The sequence below is a fragment of the Trichechus manatus genome, unplaced genomic scaffold, assembly GCF_000243295.1.
Source record: "Trichechus manatus latirostris isolate Lorelei unplaced genomic scaffold, TriManLat1.0 scaffold00235, whole genome shotgun sequence".
In the NCBI taxonomy this organism is placed as follows: domain Eukaryota; kingdom Metazoa; phylum Chordata; class Mammalia; order Sirenia; family Trichechidae; genus Trichechus; species Trichechus manatus.
The window spans coordinates 1674616-1699197 of NW_004444171.1; the positions used below are offsets into that span (position 1 = coordinate 1674616).

At 45.3% G+C, this 24582-nt stretch overlaps 1 protein-coding gene across 3 annotated transcripts in view; it reads right to left on the reverse strand.

Moving 5' to 3' along the window:
* Nucleotides 1-14458, reverse strand: part of GRB10 (growth factor receptor bound protein 10) — a 258555-nt gene extending 244097 nt beyond the window's left edge. For all 3 annotated transcript variants that reach the window (XM_004389154.3, XM_023743079.1, XM_023743080.1), the window contains exon 1: nt 13929-14458. The gene's annotated coding sequence lies outside the window, so the exon portion shown is untranslated. The remainder of the gene's footprint in view (nt 1-13928) is intronic.
* Nucleotides 14459-24582: the final 10124 nt, after the last annotated feature.

Consider the following 24582-nt stretch of genomic DNA (forward strand, 5'->3'; position numbering starts at 1 on the left):
CCTTCTGTCTACTCATTCTGCGTCTGATCCCCCAGTAAGAAACAGCTCTGTGCCCAGGGACCCCATCTCTCAGCACAGAAGCAAGCAGTTCAAAGCTTTGTTAAACCAACAAGAAAATGTTCCCAACTGGAGACTAGTAGTTAAACATATCACAGCACAATTCTCCAGAATGTTGCTATTACCTGCTATCAAGTCGGCCCCCGATGATGGCGACCCCAAGCACAATGAACTAAACTCTGCCTGGTCCTAAGCTATCCCCATGATCAGTTGGAGATCGGACCTTGTGCTCTATGCGGTTTTCAATGGCTGATTTTTGGAAGCAGATCACCAATCCTTTCTTTCTAATCCATCTTAGTCTGGAAGCGCCACTGAAGCCTATTTAGCATCATAGCAACACGCAAGCCTCCACTGACAGACGGATGATGGCTGTACATGAGGTGCACTGGCAGGAAATCAAACCCAGCTCTCCTGAAGGTGAGAATTCTACCACCGAACCAGCAATGCCAGGCAGGCATTAAAAAGCCATGGTAGCTGTCAATGAACATCCTGGAGCTGGATCTCTGAGCCGGTGGGAGGCAGCCTGAGATCCTGAGCAGCCCAGCGCTGAACCGGCCTCCACCAGTTCTGGTGTTGAAGCCTCAGGCAACTCTTAAACTCTGTGTGCTTCCACTTCCTCAACTGCAAAATGAGGCCCAACAGTCCCTACCTTGGGTAAGGATGTAATAATATAATTCCCATGAAGTACTTAGCCCAGAATTGGCAGAGGATAAGCGTTTGATAGATAACTGTCAGATACTGTGATACAGTGGGTAAAAGAACACGTCACCAAGGAATATGAATAAAGTGATACGACTTACGTAAAAAGGAAAAGTGATAAAAGTATGTGAGTATGCATCTGTGTATTCCACACATAAAAATATTCAGAAGAACCCTGAGCAACATTAACCTTGAGAGATGGCCGCTAAGGCTGAGCAGAGACATGTGGGAATTCAACTCTCTACTATATATACTTAAATGTTGTTTGGATTACTTGTGTAGTTTTAACATAACAGGTAGAACAAAAATATATTTCTAACTGAGAAGTGCTTTAGTCCAGTTTCAGATCAGCAGTCCCATTTGCTTTCTCCCTCTCAACCTCTTACCCAAAAATCGACACCCTGAGTTATTTGCTGATTCTCAAGCACTATTTCCCTCCCTCTGCTCTGGAGTAACGTCCCTGGGTGGTGCAAACAGCTACCCATTCGAGCCCATTGGGACAGAATGCACCCACACACATTTTCAGGCTCTCAGGTTTCTTGGGAGACTACTTTTCCCAGTAAAGGTATTTGCTGCCCTCCTGTGGGGGATTTTGTAACTGTGAAAAACGAAAGACACAATCTTTGGTGAAAATGCACTAAAGTAGGAGGCTTATGTATGAGGCAGTGCAACCAGGAACTGTGATTGGGTCAAACTTTTGTCTCTTGGCTTTTGTACAGCTAAATAACCCTTGTAAGCATATTTATGGCTTCCTGTGTGATAGTTAGGGAGCTCTGGTGGGCTTGGTTGTGTGTGTGTGTGTGCGTGTGTGTGTGTGTGTGTGTGTGTGTATGTCTCCTCTTCTGGAAAACCAGAGTTGTCCACTGTAATCAAATGGAAGGCACAATTATCATTGGGACATTTTCATCCCACAAATCATCGCCCCATATTTTGTCACGTTCTTGGGACATATGTTCCCCACAAAATATGTATCAAAATCCATATTTCATAATATAAATTCAGAAAACTCCGATTCAGCATGCCTTCCATTAACAAAAACACAAAGTATCAAAAAAGATTGAAAAGGAGAAGGTAATAGGGTCTGGAAAGGGTTAAAGTACTCAGCTACTAACTGAAAGGCTGAAGGTTCAAGACACCTCAGAAGAAAGGCTTGGCAATCTACTTCTGAAAATCAGCCATTGAAAACAATGTGGAGCACAGTTCTACTCCGACACACACGGGGCTGCCATGAGTTGGAGTCATTGTGATGGCAGCTGGTTTTTAAGAGTTTATTTGGAAGAAAAAAGTGTTCTGCTTCCCAAAAATACCTACACAGCATCCCTCTCAGCTGAAATTTCCCTTCTAGAGTGTGCTCCAATGGTACCACTACAGATTCCCCTCCAGCTTGCAACACTCTCACCATCTAGCACTGCTCCCAAACAGATGGAAGGATTAATTTTGCAATGACAATGAAAACCCCGAAGAGATGCTTTGGCTATTTCCTTTCAGGCCAAGTGATGTGACAACAAAAACCATGGAGTGATGCTTTGGTACTTCCTTTCAAGCCAACAAGCCGCAAAGTTACAGAAATAACTTGGAAAAGCCAATGCAGGAAACCTGAAAATCTAGATGGTGTAGTTAATTCTGCTTAATGCCTGGCTCTAGTAACCAGTGTAGGAAAGGTAAAGACCCACACTGCTGTCTTCTTCAACTCCCAAACAACTCTCAACTTGGAATTAATTACCCTGAAAGAAAAGAATATTCTTTCTGGACCTGTAAAAAAGGCTTCTGCTGTTGGGGAGGGGATCATCACTTCTGTAGCTCAAACAAACCCAGGAGCTTACAGCACCCAGGGGTTTGCCTTAACTTCCTTAAAAATCACCTTAAATTAGCTCTGAATTTAAACCTCTTAGTCCTGAAATTCATTATTCCTTACTAATACTTTCAACAAACATTTGAGTGTCCACTATGTTCTTAATCTTAGCACTGTTATTTACAGAGTCATCTAAAATATGGTCCTTCACCTTGTTTTCAGAGTCCCTAAGTGGTGCAAACAGTTAATGTGCTCAGCTGCTAACTGAAAGGCTGGAGGCTCAAGTTCACCTAGAGGGGCCTCAGAAGAAAGGCCTGGCAATCTACTTCCAAAAAAACAGCTATGGAAAACCCAATGGAGCACAGTTCTACTCTGACACACATGAGGTCACCTGCTACTAATTTGTTTTTTTTGTTTGTTTGTTTGTTTTTGTTTTTCACCTTGTTTTCATAGGGGACTGGATGTAAGACACCAGGAGTGTGGCCACATCTTATCCTTTGGTCAACACCCAGGGATGAGAATATGGAAAAGTGAAATAGCTTGTGCCATGTATGACCACTCACTGCTTTTATCAGTTGGTCAAAGATCTGCATACTAATCTTCTGAACAAATTCTAAGTGGACCTATTCTCAGATGTGTGGGAGGGACCCTCAGCTGTTGGTAATCCCTGTGGGGACAAACAACTGATAACTTCTTTAGGAGTTCTAGCAATTCACACATCATTGACCAAAGAACAGTTCTTCCACCTCCACCTGGGAAAGTCTGCCCCTTAGACCAAGGGCAAAGTCATGGGGAAAAAGGAGAGCCCCATTCACCAGCCAGATGAGCAGAAAGTGACCACAGAGATGACTTGCGTCACGAGCAAACCCCACTGAAATCTACCTCTGAACTTGAGGTGAGTGAACCATAAAATATCCAGTATCTCTAACTCCACCAGAGTTTCAGTGACTGGGCTGGCTCTTCTATTACAAACTAATTCAAACTTCAACTCCATCATCAAAACCCACTCTCAGCATTTCATTATACAAGTTCTCATCATCCCTGCAATTTGAGCTATTAAAGCAGTCAAAACAGACTAATTTCAAATTGTCTTCTGTAAAGAGTACTAAATTCAATCTAAATCCTTGTAGAGTTCTCTTGTCTTACACTGTTGTGATGCCAAGTCCTTAGAAACAGGACCAGAGCATCACACCACATATGAGGTCATGCTGAACAGGCGGAAGACTAGTACTAAGGCCCAAGAAGGAATCTGTCTTCCTTTTTGACCAAAACCACCAGCTTAGCTACTTAAATAGCTTCTCTTTGCAAATACAGACTCTTAAACTTACTAACCTTGCCCTTTCCTTCACCACTTGTAAATTTGACTTGTTCCTGGTACCTCAGCATGTCCCCTGAATATCCTCTGTGGCTTGTCATGCCTTACCTGGCAGAGAAACACAAGTCCCACGGCCAAGCCCACCTTGCCCTCCACCCTATACTGTCCCTTCCACACAGTCTGCTACTGGCCGGCTGCATGGACACTCATGGGCACCCACACTGCACTCGTGGGTGCTGGGGTCTCTCAGGGACATAGGTAAGGACCTCAACACTTTAGGAGGACACAGGAGTCACAGACCCATGCTTCACAGATAGAGAGGGCCAGGCAGACGGGAACAGCCTGGGAGGACAGGGCGGATCTCTCTGCTTTCTCTCTGCAAGGCTCTTCTCAGCTCACTGAAACCTCTCATTTTTTAAGTGTCAGATAAAACGTGCCACCTCCTGAGCTTCTGTTAAGGGTGATGGTTGCACAACATAATGGGCATAATTAATGTCACTGACAAGCACATGTAAAAAAAAACACTGAAATGACAAAAAGTTTTGTTATATATACTTTTACCACTGAAAAAAAAAGTGCCACTTCTTTTGATCTTCCAGTCATCAATGATTAACTCTCCTTTGTTCCAAAGTGCTCTCTGATGGTACTCAAGAGTGAGGCTTACATCACAGTTTCTTTTATAGATCCTTTATTTCACTGGTATAGATCCACTGGTCAATGTGTCCTGAAGACAGGGGCTCTGTCTTATACATCAGACATGGTACACAGCACAGGCTCAACAAACACCAACTGAAGAAACCTCGTGCTGCCCTCGTGGTTCGCTAAGACCCAACCTCAAAGCTTTGCAGAGCTTCCCTCCATCCTCCAAGTGCTGCTGCTCCCATCTTATCCCCTCCAGATTGAACAGCTGACTAAAGCTATCAGCAGCTACTGACTAAAATGTTGGCAGTTTGAATCTACCAGCTACTCCGTGGAAACCCTATGGGGCAGTTCTACTCTGTCCCGTAGGGTTTCTATGAGTCAGAATCAATTTCAAGGCAACCCGTTTGGTTTTGGTTAAAGCTATCAGCTAAAGTAATTCCCACCAAGGTGGTAAAATGGCTTCCCAAAACATGACATTATTACACTAAGGACTGAAGACCTAGGTCCTCCCTTTATTTTGCTGGTTAATAGCCATGGACCAGGTGTCCTCAAGGTCTCTTTGAAATCAAAGGTGCTAAGAGCGTGTGTGTGACACAACAGAATCAAAGAGCGACCAAAGGAATAAACAGTATTCCTGCCGAGTACTTCTCTGTATCCACAAAGGGAGGGTGTGTTGCAGTGGGGGGCTCAGGAGAGACTTGGCACCCCAGTGTCTCTCTCTGCCTCAGGGTCAAACATCCATGCCTCACTCTGTGGTCCCCTCTCATTTGGAATCCCAGTGCTATGACCCATATCAAAACCCAAGAGCAAGACCCTTCCAGAATTGGTCAGGTCAAACTATTTTCAGAATACAAGATGTGATCTGCCTTTTTCACTCTCGTTCTCCCATAAGTGCATGCTGGAGCTTTCTACAGACCACATAAAATGTGCGCGAATGAAGATACGAGAATCCAGTGTCTTCTATTAAGCCAGCCATTGAAGGGATTTACTTACTTTACTAGGAAGGCCTGGCAATCTACTTCCAAAAATTAGCCAATGAAAACCCTATGCATCGAACAGAATATTGTCCCGTACAGTGCTGAAGATGAGCTCCCTTGGTTGGAAGCAACTCCAAATACACAGTGGCCGCAACAATGGACTCAAGCATACCAACAATCAAGAAGACGGTGCAGGACTGGGCTACGCTGACTTCTGCTGTACACAGAATCATCATGAGTGAGACCCAACTCTACAGCAAATGGCAGCTAACAACAGTAAATGTAAAATGATGCTCGTCTTCTCATTAATTTCGTTGTTTAAAAAAAGGTTTTTCATAAAAATGTCATTTATGTTTACATGTTGTTGTTGTTGTTAGGTGCCATCAAGTCGATACTGACTCATAGCAACCCTATGTACCAAAGAACAAAACACTGCCCAGTCCTGCGCCGTCCTCACAATCTTTGCTATGTTTTGAGCCCATTGTTGCAGCCACTGTGTCAATCCGTCTCGTTGAGGGTGTTCCTCTACTTTGAGGAGGCAGCACTTTCCCAGTTGTATTTTGAGCGCCTTCCAACCTGAGGGGCTCATCTTCCGGCGCTATATCAGACAATGTTCCGCTGCTATTCATAAGGTATGTTTACATATAATGAGTTTATTCTTGTTCTTTTCAAATAAATGAACAAACGTTTTTAAGTGTCTTAACTAAAAAAAATTTTTTTTAAACCACCACTCGTCTGTCAGTTTGTCATGCTACGGTGGCTGGCATGTTGCAGTGATGCTGGAAACTATGCCACCAGTATTTCAAATACCAGCAGGGTCTCCCACAATGGACAGGTTTCAGTTGAGCTTCTGGACTAAGACTAGGAAGAAGGACTTGGTGGTCTACTTCTAAAAAAATTGGCCAATGAAAGCCTTATGAATAGCAGCAGAACACTGTCTGATATAGCAGAATACTGGTGATTGGAACGTGGAAACTGGAAATAAAGAAGGGTCAATAGTTGGAAAACATGGCTTTGGCGACAGAAAACAACGCCCAAGATCATATGATAGAATTTTGAGAGATCCATGAATTATTCATTGCAAATACCTTTTTTCAACAACATAAATGGTGATTATGCACGTGGACCTCGCCAGATGGAATACACAGGCATCAACTTCACTCCATCTATGGGAAGAGATGATGGAGAAGCTCAATATTATCAGTCAGAGCAAGGCCAGGGGCCAACTGTGGAACAGACCATCAATTGCTCACATGCAAGTTCAAGTTGAAGCTGAAGAAAATTAAAAAAAGTCCACAAGAGCCAAAGAATAACCTTGAGTTTATTCCACCCGAATTTAGAGACCAAACAGATTTAACACACTGAAGACTAATGCCCAAAGACTAGACAAGCTGTGAGATGACATCAGGACATCATACATGAAGAAAGCAAAGGGTCATTAAAAAAGAAAGAACACAACCAATGTCATAAAACAATACGTGTACTGACTGTTTAATGACAAACTTTGTTCTGTAAACCTTCATCTAAATGACAATAAAAATATATATATTTAAAAAAAGAAAGAAAGAACACGCTCAGCATTTCTCAAGCTGAAAGAACTGAAGAAGAAATTCAAGCCTCAAGTTGCAGTATTGAAGGATTCTATGGGCAAAATATCGAATGACACAGAAATCATCAAAAGAAGATGGAAGTAATACACAGAGTCACTGTACCAAAAAAAAACTGGTCGACGTTCATCCATTTCAGGAGGTAGCATGTGATCAAGAAGTGACAGTATTCAGCTGCACTGAAGGCACTGGCAAAAAACAAGGCTCCAGGAATTCACGGAATATCAATTGAGGTGTTTCAACAGATACAGCACTGCAGGTGCTAAATTGTCTATGCCAAGAAATTTGGAAGACAGCTGCCTGGCCAACCAACTGGAAGAGATCCACATTTTTGCCCATTCCAAAGAAAGGTGATCCAACAGAATGCGGAAATGACTGAACAATATCATTAATATCCATGCAAGTAAAATTTTGCTGAAGATCGTTCCAAAGCAGTTGCAGTAGTATATTGACAGGGAACTGCCAGAAATTCAAGCCAGATTCAGAAGAGGACATGGAATGAAGGATATCATTGCTGATGTCAGATGGATCTTGGCTGATAGCAGAGAATACCAGAAAGATGTTTACCTGTGTTTAGTGACTATGCAAAGGCATTCAACTGTGTGGATCATAACAAATTACGGATAACACTGCAAGGAATGGGAATTCCAGAACACCTAATTGTGTTCATGCAGAACATAGACCAACAGGCAGTCTTTCAAACAGAATAAGGGGATACTGCATGGTTTAAAGTCAGGAAAGGTGTGCACCCAGGTTGAATCCTTTCACCATACTTACTCTGTCTGCTAAGCAAATAATCTGAGAAGCTGGACTATAGGGAGAAGAACACAGCATCAGGATTAACGGAAGATTCATCAACAACTTGCAATATGCATATGATACAACACTGCCTTAATGAAAGTGAAGAGGACCTGAAGCACTTACTGATAAAGATCAAAGACTATAGCCTTCAGTATGGATCGCACCTCAGTATAAAGAAAACAAAAATTCTCACAACTGGACGAATAAGCAACACCATGATAAATGGAAAAAAGACTGAAGTTGTCAAGGATTTCAGTTTACTTGGATCCACAATCAACGCCCATGGAAGCAGCAGTCAAAAAATTAAATGACACATTGCATTGGGCAAATCTGCTGCTGAAGACCTCTTTAAAGTGGTAAAAAGTAAAGATGTCACTTTGAGGACTAAGGTGCGCCTGACTCAAAATACGGTATTTTTAATCGCCTCATATGCATGTGAAAGCTGGACAGTGAATAAGAAAGACTGAAGAAGAACTGATGCCTTTGAATTATGATGTTGGCGAAGAATACCGAACATACCTCTGACTGCCAGAAGGACAAACAAATCTGTCTTGGAAGAAGTACAGCCAGAAGCAAGGATGGCAAGACTGTCTTATATACTCTGGTCATGTTATCAGGAGAAGGACATCACGCTTGGTAACGCAGACCGTCAATGAAAAAGAGGAAGAACCTTAACAAGATAGACTGACACAGTAGCTGCAACAATGGACTCAAACATAACAAACACTGTGAGGATGGTGCAGGACTGGGCAGTGTTTTGTTCTTTTGTACATGGGGTCGCTGTGAGTCAGAATGGACTCGAAGGCACGTTAACAACACGTGTACATATATGTATACATACATGTATGTGTGTATACACACACATAAACAAAAATTCTTCCGGGTGTTCAGTAGTTTTTAAGAGTGTAAAGGTGTCCTGAGACCAAAAAGATTGAGAACAGCTGCCCTAGATACCCTGCCATGCCCAGTGCAAAGAAACTCTCAGGTCTCTACAGCCCCACCCCACTCCCTAGTGGCACTTCCCTGGGCCCTGCCTGCCTCCCCTGGGGCATTGGGACCTCACCCAGCACCCAGGGCTGTGGGACAGTCAGAGAGAAGCTAAACCTCCTTCTGGGGGCTGTTCATACGTAAATAAGACCCTTGGAGACCTCTTGGTTCAAAAGGTTTTTCTTAACAGATACTGAGGTAGAGTAGTTGCTTAAGGGGCACTGAGTTTCTGCTAAGGGTGATGGAAAAATGTGGGAACAGTGGTGATGGCTAACACAACATGGAATTAATGTCTCTGAACTATACATGTAAAACATGTTGAAATGGCTAATGTTTTGTTATAATTATTTGTATCACAATTTAAAACCAACAAAAAAAGGTATTGTTTCCAAACTTTTCATCTGAGACATGGCCACATAAATAAAGTCACTGGCTAAGCCAGAGCTGACGGGCGGTGTGGGCCAAGCACAATGTTCCATTCTGCGGGGGCCGGTTCTGCAGGGCAGTCCTGGAGGGGCGCTACCTTTGACAAGTGGCTCAGCGGTGCTTTCCAAAGCTTTGTCTGCTTGGTGATTCTGGTATCACACAGAGCTCCAAGTCACTTAGAATGTTCTTCCCCTGCCACACAAAGGGGGCTAGTCAGAAGGGAAAATGTCATCTATCCAGTATTTCCAGTTTTCAAGCCCTAGGTGGAGAACAGCCCTCAGGACGGACAGCAGGGATGGACAGCCTGCCCTGGTTCCTGTCACTCCTAGCTGGCCAGCGTCCCACTCATCTCCCTCCCGCACTGTGCTCTAACATAGACCCAAACCAAGACATCAGTACAGGCGGCTGGATCTTCCCAGAGGCAAAAATGCAAATGTTCTCTATTAGTATAAATCTCAGCTATTTGTTTCATTCTGTACAAAACGTTGGAGGTAAGACAGCAGAGCCAGCAGCCCGTGAGGGACGAGTCGTGGGGACAGCAGAAAGCAACCGTGTCCCTCAAGCCCCCTTGGAGCTTCCGGAGAGTGTCCTCGCTCTCCGGATGACCCTCCAGGATTGAGCACAATGCTCTACCAGGAGAAAAAAACAAAAAAACCAAACCCGTTGCTGTCGAGTCGATTCCAACTCATAGCGACCCTACAGGACAGAGCAGAAGTGCCCCACAGGGTTTCCAAAAAGCGCCTGGTGGATTCAAACTGCTGACCTTTTGGTCTTAAGCACTACACACCAGAGTTTCCTACCAGAGGAAAAAGAACCTATTTCTGACCTAAAAACATGTAATTCCTAACCAGGGTAAGGCCCTCTATAATGCCTATTATTTCTATTCATAAGAAGTCAGTACATTTCAAGGGTAGAGAAAAGAAACCAGGGCACTGAATTTAAATTTCTCACCCTTGGGAAGCCAAAAGAGAGACACTGAGAGGGCTGTGAAATATCAACCTACCTGGACTGGCCCTTTGTGCCCTTGGCCTGGGGCTGAAGTAAGAAAGACCCGGTGGGATTGTGGGTGGGATGTAGATCAAGTCAGGGGCCCTCACTCGCCACTGTCACCTGCCCTGACAGTCTCCATCATTTCAAGAAATAAATAAAGGGTAGAACTATGAGAATCAGGATACAGGGTCCCCTCTCTGCTTGCAAAAGGTCACTCAAAACCCAAGGCCATTCTTCAACACTCAAAACTACAAGCTGGCCATCGAGTCTAGACACAAAGGTGAATAAAAGGTTTATTGATATGACATTACAGTACAGGACAAAATCACAGTATCGCTGTTTCTCCACCTCCCAGCTACCATGTAGTTCTGGGGTTCCAGACTGTGCTGTAGTCTGAGGACTATCAGGGATACTGAATCTTTCCTGACAAACTAACTCCCTGGGGAGGGAATTCAGTGTTTGTTCAATATCTATGTGTGCCAGGCACTGTGAAAGGATTTACTTACATTTTTCTTTAATACTTATAAACGCTGCGAGCAAGCAACCAACAGCGCCATTTTACAGAGAAGGTAACGGAGAAAGCCATTATGATGACTTTCGGGAATTTTCAATCTGTGACTGTGGCACTTGTTTGTTGGTTTCTTTGCATCAGAGGAGAAGCTCAATGTCAAGTTTGGAAATGAGTGAAGGAGGCTTCCTGTGTCTTCACAGATGTGAGAACAGGGTAGAACCAGGGGTTTCTGGACTCAAGGAGAGCCTTTCCTGTGTCCTTCCTCTTATTACACAAGTCCACTTTCACTCAAGTTGGTGGGCGTGTACTGGAAACAACATCCCCTCTCCCTTGTTCCTTTCCTCCCTACATGCAGCACCCAAGGGTACAAGAATGCTGAACTTGAGGTCCATAGACCTGAGAGTCTAGTTCTAACTCTTCCACTAACGCCCACTTCACCTTAAAAAAGGCATTTGATTATGAGATGCCTCCACTTGCTTATTTACAGAAGGAAGACTACCTGATCTTATTAGCTTACAGAGTTGTCCCCAGGATCAAACATAAACGCAGTGCTAGACAATGCAAGGAATTAGCTGCCACCTGGTCAACTTCTCCTTTCCCAAAACAGCAGCAGCACAGTATCTTGTTCAGGCAGTTCTTCTGGAGTTATCTGGCAAAATACAGGCACCTCACCATCATCCCACCATAGCAACAGCAGCACTACTGTACCAAAATCCCCATAACAACCTTTTCAGGTTTCAGTGTTTTGTAAAAGGTTCCTCCAAATATAATTTACCCTGTTAATGATCACACCTAAGTAGGCTTCCTAACAGGTGTAAGGAGATAGGAGTCTATGAAAGACTAGTCCCATGAGATAATCAGCACCAGTAGGATGCCACGCCCCCGAAATTTGGAACTACCATAACCCATCTTCCACATGGAGCGTCACAGTACATCACAGTGCACTAAAGTTTCTGAAAAGTTCTGCCATAAAGAAACCAACTTTACCTAACCAGGCATTTGCAAGCATATCTGGCCACAGAATATTTACTTCTGTAGCAGTAACACAATTTGGGAAACATTAAATTGTCCAACATCGCAACATGCCTAGAAAGATGCTTGATAAAAGATGGCAAACAACAGCCCCATGGGGTCTTTATCAATTCATTTATTGAACAACTAGGAGAGGTGGGAATACAAAAATTTAGTAGTGTCTCCATTATCCAAGAAAGATTTGGTGGGAGACTTTTTCAAAAGGTGGAACTAAGGAAAGGTGACCACAGAGGTGGATCCCTTCACAGAGAACACAGACACACAGATGTGGGTAAAACAAAAGTAAGCTTCAATGCACCTCCCGTGATGGGGGGATGACAGGCAAACCCTAGTCCTACCTTCCCAGGTAGGATAGAGCTCCTGCTTGCAGAAGATGGGGGCAAGGGCCCCAACCAGGCAACCTGCAGGTCCCCAGGAAACACTGGGTCTGCCTTATCTTGTTGGAGGGCCAAGAGTCTTACCAGCAGGTTCCAGCAAGTGCGATCAGGCTACCCTAAAGACCAGAGGGCCAGCTCTCTCAGGGCTGGCTGAGTGCAGTGCTGCTGACTCTCGTCAAACAGGCCCGCCATGCTCAGGGAGTCCACCAGTCCTTTCAATGGCGCTGAGCCCCTGAAAGCAGTCTCCACCTTAGAATTCAAACAACCATCTGCTCCTAAGTGCAAAGGGCTGTGCTGAAATCAAGCTGCAATATTGTACCTGTAACTTACGGCCCACAAGTTTCCACAGGCTTCAGAGAATGTAGCGTCCAGAGGTAAAAACAAGAGCCCCAAAAAACCCACAGCCATGGAGCCAATTCCGACTCATAGCGACCCTATAGGACAAGGTAGAACTGTCCTATAGTTTCCCAAAAAAGACCCCAACCACTCTAAAAGGAGTATTCTCTTAGGACCGCCCCCCGCCCAGTAAAGATGGGCTCTTTCCCAGCTAACCAAAAAGCTGATCCTTTAATTTAATCACCATGGGGGGAGGAAAAAAAAAACATGTGAAGTTACACATTCGGCAGACAGAGATGACATCCCAAGGTCATCAATACATACATCTATCCAGATGCCGCTAAGCTGACTCCAACTCATGGCAACCCCATTGGTGCAGAATAGAATGGCTGTGACCTTTCAGAAGCAGATTGCCATGTCTTTCCTCTGAGGTACCTCTGGGTGGGTTCAAACCGCCAACCTTTCCGTTGCTAGTCAAATGCTTAACCAATTGCGCCACCCAGAGACTTCTCATATGTTTATAGTGGGCTGTAATCAGTAAAGTTGTTTTTTTTGTTAGCTGCTCTCGAGTCAGCCCACCTCACGGTGACCCCATGCACAACAGAACGAAATACTGACTGGTCCTGGGCAGTCCTCATGATAGGTTACAGATCAGAATGTTCTGATCTATAAGGTTTCATTGGCTGATTTTCAGAAGCAGATCACCAGGCCTTTTGTCCTAGTCCATCTTAGTCTAGAAGCTCTGCTGAAACCTGTTCAGCATCCTAGCAACACACAAGCCTCCACTCCTACTGTAGCATGGAAGGCAAGAATCCTACCGCGGAGCCACCACTGCTCTGCTTTGGGCTGTATACACCAACCCAACCCACTGCGCTCGAGTCGATTTTGACTCACAGTGACCCTATAGGGCAGAGAACTGCCCCAAGGGTTTCCAAGGCTGTAAATGTTTACTGGAGCAGACACCACATCTTTCTCCCGGAGTGGCTGGTGGGGTTTGAACTGCCAACCTTCTGGATAGCAGCTGAGCACTTTAACCACTGCACCACTAGCAATGTATAAAACCCCAAAACCAAATACACTGCTGTCGAGTCAATTCCAACTGATAGTGACCCTGCTGGACAGAATAGAACTGCCCCCACAGCGTTTCCAAGGAGCAGCTGGTAGATTTGAACTGCCGACCTTTTGGTTAGCTGCCAAGCTCTTAACCACTGCATCACCAGGGCCCCAGGCATGTACGGAGCAGAACTGGCCGCACTAGGCTCAGAATTCTCCTGTCTCCTTCTTACAGTTTTAGGGCCCCTCCTTTGTAGAAGCTGAGAGTCTTCAGTCATTTCCTTTCGGTTTCCCACTTCTAATCTTATGAACTCACAAAACAATACCTGAAAAGTTTATAACTGTGTCAAAAGAATGAATCAGTCTTGGGAGAGGATCTGAGGATCTTCTAGGAGAAGGATGTAGAGACTGGGATATCTTTGTTGTCTATCTTGGAGCTGTGGAAGTGGTACTCAATTCCTGGTTCTTGGCTGTGGTGATGAGAAGTAAACCGAACCTCAAGAGAAGCGAGGTATGAAAGAGCTTACGAGCTCAGTGAGGACATAAATTATATATTCCTAAAATTAAGGCAGGTAGGGCTTCCTAACCCATTTAAGATTAAAAAGGTTTTCAGACCTTTCTAAGTTTTCTATAGTCATATACAAAAGTGAAACCACTGAATACAATCCACCTGAACCCAAGCAAATATTCATAAATGAAATCAAGTGTGGACCCATTTAACAATGCCAGCGCTACACTGCCTAACAACGGAGGGCTAGTCACTGGAGAATTCTTGGCAAAATTCATGTATTAAATAATCGCATTCATAGTAACAGCTTACAGGGGGAAGTGTCCTTTTCAGAGAAAGTAAGGATAAAATGGGAGGAAATGTGTTAAGACCTCACTCCTCAAAATGTGGTTCATGGACCAGCAGCATGGGCATCCCCTGGAAGCTTGTCAGAAATGCAGACTCTCACACCCTACCCCAGACCTCCTGAATCAGAGTCTGCATTTTAACAAGATCCCCAGGTAATCCACGTGCATATTAAATTTTGAGAAGTACTGTTTTAATATTTAATATTTAACTTGCATCAGTACTAAAATTTGCCAGCTCCCTGCAGGGGGAAAAACAGTGAAAAATACATTATTAAAATTTTTATTGTTGAGTCGGTCAACTCATGCCATTCCTCTGCTCACCACTCATCACCCATTCCTACGTTATTATTTTCATTCAAAGTGGGGTGAGGAAGACTCGGGAGATAGCCTGGCTACTTAAGCATCTACTGAATGAAGGACAGTACAGGTCCTTGTCCAAAGGCATCCTCTGCACTCCTTGCAATTCTTATCCCACTTGAGCACTAAGCAACTAGCACTCAGAGTAACACATCCCTCAGTGACAAAGGCAAATAAGCAGACTCGAGCCACCAACACTGTCGCTTTTGAGGGGGCTCCCAGACACAGCAAACAAAAGGAGAGAAATTATGTGTAGGTGATTTAAAGGCACCGCTTACACTTTTAGGATTTTCTGCCCTCCCTAATATTAGATTTGAGCCCTGGGCATCTGGAGTTCAGCTGAGACTCTCCAGATACTTGCAGGAAACACCGCACAGACTAGGAATGTTCTTGGAGAAGACAGTCCCGGACTCCCTGCCCAAGGGGGCAGAAAAAAGAATGGAAGGGAAGAAGCAAATGGGTCCAGTAAATCTCTCCTGGCTCCCAGCTCCAGCCAGTGCTAAGCATCTTCCTGCCCCTTTAATTTAACATCAGCCTTGACAGGAACAAAGTCCACTCCACGTGGCGAAAGAAAGGAGGAATACTTTTCTTGAGCAAGTCAGAATACCCTTTATGGAAAGGATTTGGGTACTGATAGAGTTGGGATAGGTTAGAACTCCTTGGGTTACTTCCAACTAGTGAATTGTATGAAATGTGAGAAAATTTGGTTCATCATACCAATTTTAGACCTGACATATGATCATGCCAATGGCCAGCCTTGCCTCGCAGTGCCCTGCACTGGATGGAGCTGCCAACACCCTGGCGACAGTGCCAACTTCTCTTTTTAAGTCTGATGGAAAAGACAGAAACAAGAACACTGAGACAAAGGTCTCTTTTCACACATCCTCCCAGACCTCCCAGGGTCCACAGGGTTCAGCATGCCTTAACCCCACCCCGCTGACCCTCCAGTTAGGCAATAACTCCAGCAGACAAGAGCTGCCAAGTGTCTGATCTAATCGCCAGAAGCCCGAGTAGTTAAAGGTCCAGAACCCAGCCCCACAGCTGCTATTACTTCTAAACAAAGCAGCAGTTCTCAAGCATTGTGCACTTAAGAATCACCTGGTCTGCTTCATAACCAGTTTCTATCGAGTCCACTCTGATTCATGGTGACCCCACCTGCTTCAGAGTAGAACTGTGCTCCATAGGGTTTTCAAAGGCCGTGAACCTTTCAGAAACAGATCACCAGGACTTTATTCCCAGGTACCTCTGGGTAGACTCCAACCTCCAACCTTTCGGTTAGCAGCCGAGCACATTAACCATGTGCGCCATCCAGGAACTCCAGTCTGCTTCACACAGATGTGGATTCCAGGGCCCCAACCCCAGAGCACCTGTTTCAGCAGCACTGAGAAGGCCTGGGAACATGCATTTGAGTGCTGAGTGATTCTGATTTAGCTGGTCCAGAGATCCCACCTTGAAAACCACTGGTTTTTCCTATAGATTCCTCCATCTGGGCAATGCCAGAGGTTAGCCTCCCAAGTGGGAAAGGGAGGTAAATAGTTCTAGTTAACCTGCATTACAAAAGACATTCTCCCTAAGTCACCAGTACACCCAAAGCTGCTCGGCTTATGTGGGATCACAGAGGTTCGGTGTCTGGGAATTCAGACCGTAGCCTTGAATGGTACCCAGCTTCCAGTACTCAAAAAACACAGTGTTCTCCCAAAGGTCAGAAACCCTGTATGGACTGGGAATTAAATAATGGCTCCAGGATCAAGGGATGATGGAAATCCTTAGGAGATGCTAAAAATAACTCGAATTCTTACCCTATCATTGTGAAACTTCACTAACATCGTTATGAATTGAACTGTGTCCCCCCAAAAAGATACACTGAAGTCCTAACCTCCATTTCTGTGAACGTGACCTGGCTGGGAAATAGGGTCTTTGAAGATGCAACTGGTTAACATCAAGTCATAATGGAGTAGGGTTCAGTGTGACTGCTGCCCTTATAAAAAAAAGAGACACAGAGAGGAGGGACAACCACGTGAGAAGGTATCCACATGCCGAGCAGAGCCCAGGACCACCAGGAGCTGGAGGAGATGAGAAAGGATCTTCCCCTAGAGACCTGACAGGGAGCATGGCCCGGCTGATTTGGATGCCCAGCCTCCTGTCAGACAATAAACTTCTGGGCTTATAAGACAGCCCGTTTGTGGTCTTTTGTTACAGCAGCCCTAGGAAATTAACGCAAACACCTTACAAACTGGCAATGAAGCTACTGCTAGTCTTACCGCTTTCTTCGGCAGCTGTACATCTCATTCTCAATCCTAAACATCATCATCCCTGCCTCACTGGCTCAGAAACAGAGGCAAGTAGCACAGTCCTCAGCCCACCTCACACCTGACACCTGGCCTGCATACTGACAACTCACCTCACAAAACGCACAGCGCACTTTAGCGTACAGCTGTCTAGCACCCCCAATCTTAAATAAGGCTTCTTCTAGGAGTCTTTACCACGTTTCTTCTCTGAAGGGATGGACAAGGAGAGGAACAGCAGAATACGCCCCCATCCCTGTCTGCAATCCCTGCCACACTGAAGGTGTGGGTCCCTGATGAAAGAACTGCTTCAACCACCGGCAGAGACACCCCAGCAAACAATGCCCATAAAAGAAACAAGGGCATACACTAACCTAATGGTGGTGCCGGACCTCCAAGTTCCACTCTAATGGGACCTTCCCGGTGCCCAACACCCACGGTCACCGTAATGGGACCCTCTAGGTGCCCAACACCCACGATGACCTGTAATGGGACACTCTGCAACGCTCAGTACCCACAGTCACCCCTAACAGGACCTGCGTGGTGCCCAATACTCATGGTCACTCCTAATGGGACCCTCCATAATAACCGACATCCACAGTTGCCATAATGGGATCCTACAGGTGCCCGACACCCATGGTCACCTTTAATGGGACGCTCCGCAGTGCCACACACCCACGGTCGCTGTAACGTGACCCTCCACAGTATATGACACCCATGATCACCGTAACAGGGTCTTCCGGGGTGCCCGACACCCACAGTCACCCCTAACGGGACCCTTGCAATGCCTGATACCCATTGTCGTGGACTGAATTGTGTCCCTCAAAAATGTGTATCAATTTGGCTAGGCCATGACTCCCAGTACTGTCTATTGTCTACCATTTTGTCATCTGATGTGATTTTCCTATGTGTTGTAAATCCTATCATTATGATGTAATAAGATGGATTAGAAGCAGTTACATTGATGAGATCTATAAGATTAGATAGTGTCTTAAGCCAATCTCTTTTGAGACATAAAAGAGAGAAGTAAGCAGAGACACATGGGGACCTCATAGCACCAAGAAAGCAGTGCCGGGAGCAGAGCGCGTCCTTGGGACCTGGGGTTCCTGCACTGAGATGCTCCCAGACCAAGGGAAGATTGATGACAAGCACCTTCCTCCAGAGCAGACAGAGAAAGCCTTCCCCTGGAGCTGGTGCCCTGAATTTGGACTTGTAGCTTACTGGACTGTGAGAGAATAAACTTCTCTTTGTTAAAGTCATCCACCTGTAGTATTTCTGTGATAGCAGCACCAAATGACTAGGACACCCATGATTATCTCTAACGGGACCCTTGAACCTCACTCAGTACATCCAGTGCCTCAATACCTCAAAATTCCTGCTGTCCTCTCACTGTCTTTTATATAAAGAGCACAAAGAGGAAAGGTCCCACAGCCTTTTCTTCATGGGCCGGGAATAAGACTGACCGGGAGTACAGACTGTGGCCTCCTCAGACAATAGCTGCCTGTGCAAGGGCTCCATAAACGATGTCGTCATATCAACATGCTGGCAGGGAGTCCTGCCATCAGTGGACAAATGGCAGATGATCAAAGGAACAATCAACTTGTAAAACAGGTGATCTAACTGTTGTTCTGATGGGAGAGGGAAAGGAAGTCCCACGTGTGTGTACAGAGTAATTTGTCTGACTCCATCAAGAACGTGAAACTGATCCCTAACAGTCTTGTCTTTCACATCAATAGCCTGATATGTTCCTTTGATGAACTGGGAGGTTCTGGTGAAGGAAGATGCAATGTGGCAAGATATGTTTAGTCAAGGGCTTATACCAGACTAGATGTCATCAAGGTTTGACAGAAGTCAAGGCCGTGAAACTTGGTATCCAGTTTTTAATAGAGAAAAAGTCCATTTACCCACAGTGCCCATACCTGTGTAATTCCCAAGCTGGTTCCCACACCCCGTACCCACCTCTTAGCTAAGAGATGCTGGATGGTATTTACCCAAGAACTGCAGTCACGGGTTTATCTGGGTACAGTTACTATTTGTTACATAATACCAAACAATTAAGATTAAAAATGGTTACATAATACTGTCCTGCAGCTAACATAAACAGAGGCAGAAGGCTGCTCTAGGGATCCCAGACTCCCTGCATGCCTTCAGGCCGGTCAGAGCTGGGCTAGGGAGCAGCTTCCTGTGGCCACGACTGCCAGCCCCACTCACCAAAAGCCCCCGTGAGAGGAGGGCAGGTGGGCGGGCGGGCAGGTGGCTAACCCAGGGGCCTTTTCAGATCACCAACCAGGGCCGTAGGGCCACACCGACCTTGGTGGAGCCCGCGGTGCGTCACCCACCTCTAAGCCCACCCGTCACCTCTGTAATGGGTTACTACAGTGTCTGCTGCACGAGGTCGCTGTGCGCACTGCAGGGCCGAAGCAGGGGGCGCCCGCAGAGGGCCCAGCACGTGAACAGTGCTTGGGAGACTTGGGCCCAAAGAGGTGCCTTTCATGGCAGAACATCAACCAGAGGGAGCTGAGCCAACTGCAGACTCTAGCCTAACGTGCTCCAGCATGGAAATGGGCCACTGCCAACTCTGGAAAGCCACCTGGGTAAGACCAGGATATCACCCTGCCTCCCAAACCAGGTCCAATATGACCTTCCCCCTCATCAGCACTCTACACCTGCCAGGACCCCAATCAGACCCCTAGCCCACCTGCCTCGACCCCGACCCACGTGCTCCAGACCACACTCAGCAGCTTCAAGGGAATGGGGCACTTCTAGGAAGAAGGAGAGGAGGTCAGCATGGTCTAGTCCTATGTCCACTAAAGGAATCCCAGGACCAAACCCCAAGTGACTCAGAGTCAGGCCTCAAGGCCCCAAGGATTCCTGGTTCCTCGTGGGAATCCTGAAGAATCCCTTGTTCCTTCATTGTCCCACCTCCCCTCCTCCATCCAGCCATCTACCCCAATGGGCAAGGACACACACACTGACCACTCAGAACCAACCAAGTCTTCACATGTACCCACCACACTAAGGATTCTGCAGAGCACTGGACTGGGAGGAAATCTCGGCTCCACCACTAACTTAGATTCATGACCTGGGCACATGCAATCCCCACATGTCCGGATGAAGGTTAGGCCTGCAGGACCACCCAGGCCCACCCAGCTCTGGTTTTCCAGGATCACTGTCACTTCACACCTCTACCCCAAACATCCAGAGCAAGAACAGCAGGGAAGATGGAGGCATACAGCTACTAAATGTCAAAGAGAAAGTACGGTTCCATTTAAAATAAATACTTAGCAAGGAAAATAATGTTGTTGTTGTTAGGGGTCATCAAGTCAGTTTCAACTCACAGCGACCCCATCAGAATAGAGTAGAACCACCTCATAGGGTTTTTTAGGCTGTAATCTTCATGGGAGCAGATTGCCAGGTCTTTTCTCCCAAAAAGCTGCTGGGTGGGTTCGAACTGCCAACCTTTTGGTTAGCAGCCAAGCATTTAACCATTGCCCCACCAAGGCTCCTTAGATACCATATATCAAGTGCTAGCACTACGTCTACGGTTCCATAGGTTGGAAGGGCCTTCTGCTACAAATCCAGGCACCCTGACCTTGACTGTCCCCTTATTAAAAAATACCAGCGTCCCATACAAACCAGCTATTCCTGGGCTATGGCAAGAGCAAGAGGGCCAACGGTCCAATGAGAGACAAGGAATCCAGAGAAGTCAGGCCTGCGCTTAATGACAGAGAACACACATCTTGGTTTCACTAGGACAGCGGAAACGAAATCTTTCAAAAGGCTCAAAAGCTGGAAAGCCAATGGACACGGGATAACTGACTCAACAAATGCAAGAGCACTAATTCTAAGGCAGAAAATGGAGAAGAAACCCAATATACATTGTAGAAATCCAGAAAATCTCATGAATTAGAACCACCACTTAACTCTGGAAATGGTGGAAAAGGTAGGGTCAAAAACAAGAGGGCTTATCAAAAGTCTAAAGAATAGTTAGACCCTGGGGTCTCTCCCAAACTCCATCAGCCAGATGAATTCCCTTCTCTTACTGTAGCCTATTATGGACTGAATTTTGTCTCCCACAAAAAGATATTTTTGAAGTCCTAACCCTCTTACCATGGGAGAAAGATGTGGCAGTCTTCTCCCATAAAGATCTACAGCCTTGGAAACCCTATGGGGTAGTTCTACTCTGTCCTATAGGGTCACAATGAGTCAGAACCAACTCAACAACAATGGGTTTGATTTTTTAGGTTTTTAACCTCCTTTCCTGTGAATGATGGAGCCCTGATGGCACAGTGGTTAAGCGCTCGGCTGCTAACCAAAAGGTCAGTGGTTCAAACCTACCAGCCACTCCTCGGAAGAATGATGTGGCTGTGTGCTTCACTAAAGACTACAGCCTTGGATACCCCACGGGGCAGTTCTACTGTCCTACAGAGTGGCTATGAATCAGAATCGACTCAAAGGCAATGGTTTTGGTTATTTATTTATTTTATTGTTTGTTTGTTTTACCTGTGAATGGGATCTTGTTTGGAAATAAGGTCTGTGAAGATGTTATAAGTTGACATGAGATCATACTGGAACAGGGTGGGTCCTAATCCCATCTGAGTGGTGTCCTTATAAAACAGAAGAGACACACAGAAAGGGAAAAAATGGTCATGTGACAACTAAATTATGCTGCAGCTACAAGTCAAGGAATGCCTGGAGCCACCAGAAGCTGGGAGAGAAAAGAAACAATCTTCCCCTAGAGCCTTCAGAGACAGCATGGTCCTGCTAACACTCTAAACTCAGTATACCAGCCTCCAGAACTGTGAGAGAGTAAATTTCTGTTGCTTAAAACCACCTCCATTTGTGGTACTTTGTTGTGGCAATCCTTGAACACTCATATGTCTACCAGAGTCTGGTAGACAGAGGACCCTGGAGCAGGGTCACCAGGCACAGCGAAGCCTTTGGTACACCACATGGGAAATGGGCAGATCGAGTGCAAGCTGATGCATGAGGGCTGTCTGCGGCAGCAACCCCCAGAACAAGCCCACAGTAGACTGAGCATACTCCTCAGGGCAGCCGGCAGCGCAAGAGCCAAGACCCAAAAACACAGACATCAGGGGAACCATACGTTCACGTGCTGTAACCAGTCAAAACCCCACCCACGCAGATATGGCTTCCAATCAGCTTCTCATGACCCACTTCTACAAGGGGTATGCAGACAGGGGCCACCAGACATCTATGCAAAACCTCTGTATGAAAGGCAGAGACTAAATGGACTGTACCAGACTCCCACTCAGAAGTTATCAGCCTCTCCTATCTCCTCTCCTATCTGCAGAAACACCTTGATATGGGTTTCCCACAGGCCCACTGGACAGCCTCTCCCACACCTGCTACACAGCTTGCCCCTCCTGCCAGGGCTGCGTGGCTGCAAGGGAACCACGAGATGCCATGCATACGCAACCCAGAAGCCCACTGCATTAAGGCGCTCAAGAGGCAAACCCCTGACCAATGGGAGACAGGAGTTTGAGGACAAACTTTCTCCGTCCCACCCTGATGGTCGTGAGATGTAAGAGTTCCTAAGACAAGTCAGTCCCACCATATAAACAATGAGCTGCACTTGGCTCCACATGGTGGGCAGCTCATAAGGCTGAATCATGTCGGCTCCCCTCCTTCCCCACCCCGCTTCCCCTCACTCCTGCCTCCCTAGGCTTGTACTCCCTCATAAAACAGAAGTGCATAAGTGTTTGTCTTAGGCAAAAAAATGGGGGGGGTTCCTTGTGGTTCGCTCTTGAGTACTAACCAAAAGGCAGGGGAAAAAGGCATGGCAATCTGCTTTCATAAAGATTAAAGTCAAGAAAACGCTATGGAGCTCAGTTCTACTCTGTAACACACGGGGTCGCCATGAGTTGGAACTGACTTGATGGCAACGTGTTTGGTTTTTTGGTTTTTGGAGAAAAGAGACTATGCAGAAAGAAATTTAAAAAAGCTAATAGCACCAAAGAGAGATAAAAGAAAATATTATATCTATGAAACAAGAACATTATGCTATTAAAAAAAAGAATAATTGAAGAAGAAATAAAGAAGTCCTTGAAAATTAAAAACAATAATAGAAATTTAAAATCCAATAGAAAGCTTCAAAGGTAAAGTTGAACATACATTTCAAAAACTAGATCAAGACAACAGGCATAAAATAGAAGACAAAAGATAATTAGAAAATCAATCCGGAAGACTAACGATCAAATAACAGACATTCTAGAGAGAACAGAAGAAAATAGAAAGAAATTAAAGACAATGGCAGCCTTCAAAATCCTCAGGGAAAATTGTCTCCAACTTAATAGGCTAAACTATTAAGTGTGAGGGTAGAACAAGGACATTTTCAGACATGCAATGTCTCAAAAAATTACATCCCACGCACCTCTTTTCTGGAAGCTATAGTAGAATGTTTCCATCAAATTTTGGAAATAAGCCAAGAAAGAAGTCATGAGATCCAAAAGAAAGGCAAGGGCCCTCCCTGGAGGATGGCAAAGGAAGATCCCAGGATGATGGCTGTACCACAAGCTTCAAGAGCAACCAGGCTGATGTAAGATACAACTATTGGTCTCTACTCTTCCAGAGCAAAAAGAAAGAAGGAAACCAAAGACCTAAAGAAGAAACCAGTCTACAGAACCAACAGTCTACACAAACAACATCACCCACTTCAACACCAGAAGAACTAGATGGTGCCTGGCTACCACCACCAACCGTTCCGACCAAGGACCCAATAGATGGTCCCAGATAGAATGGGAGAAAAATGTAGAACAAAATTCTAATTCCTAAAAAAAGGCTAGACTTACTGGACCAGTAGAGACTAGATGAACCCCCAAGACTATCGCCCTGGAATACCCTTTAAACTTGGAATTCAAATCATTCCCAGAGGTTATCTTCCAGCCAAATGACAGATTGGCCCATAAAATAAAAAATATCACCCATGAATACTGTGCTCCTCAAAATAATCATCTAGATAAAACCAAATGGCTAACATTTATCCGAGGCCAAAGATGAGAAGGTTAGGTAGAGACACAGAAGCTAGATTAACAGAAACAGAACAACCAAAATGGAAATAACAAGAAAGCTGACATATTGTGAAGAACTTAACCAATGTCACTGAACAGTATGTACAGAAATTGTTAAATGAGAACCTGATTTCCTGTGTAAACTTTCATCAAAAAACACAATAATTTAAAAAAAAAAAAAGAAAAAAAAAGGAGCAACCAGGCTGGATCCATGGGCCGGAGGTACACAAGGGATTTCTTCAAAAAGATAAAAACTGGCAGAATACCTAGTGTGTTTCAGAGGAGCTATCCACAACTGTATACATTTAAAGGGACATAAAAAAACTAAGCAAATGCAAAATCAACTCCAGGAGAAAACAAAACGTTACAGGAGACAGAAAACGCTATCACAGCAGACTACATGGCTCAGCTATGAACGGCGTTTAGGGGACCGTCACAATCGTATCAACTCT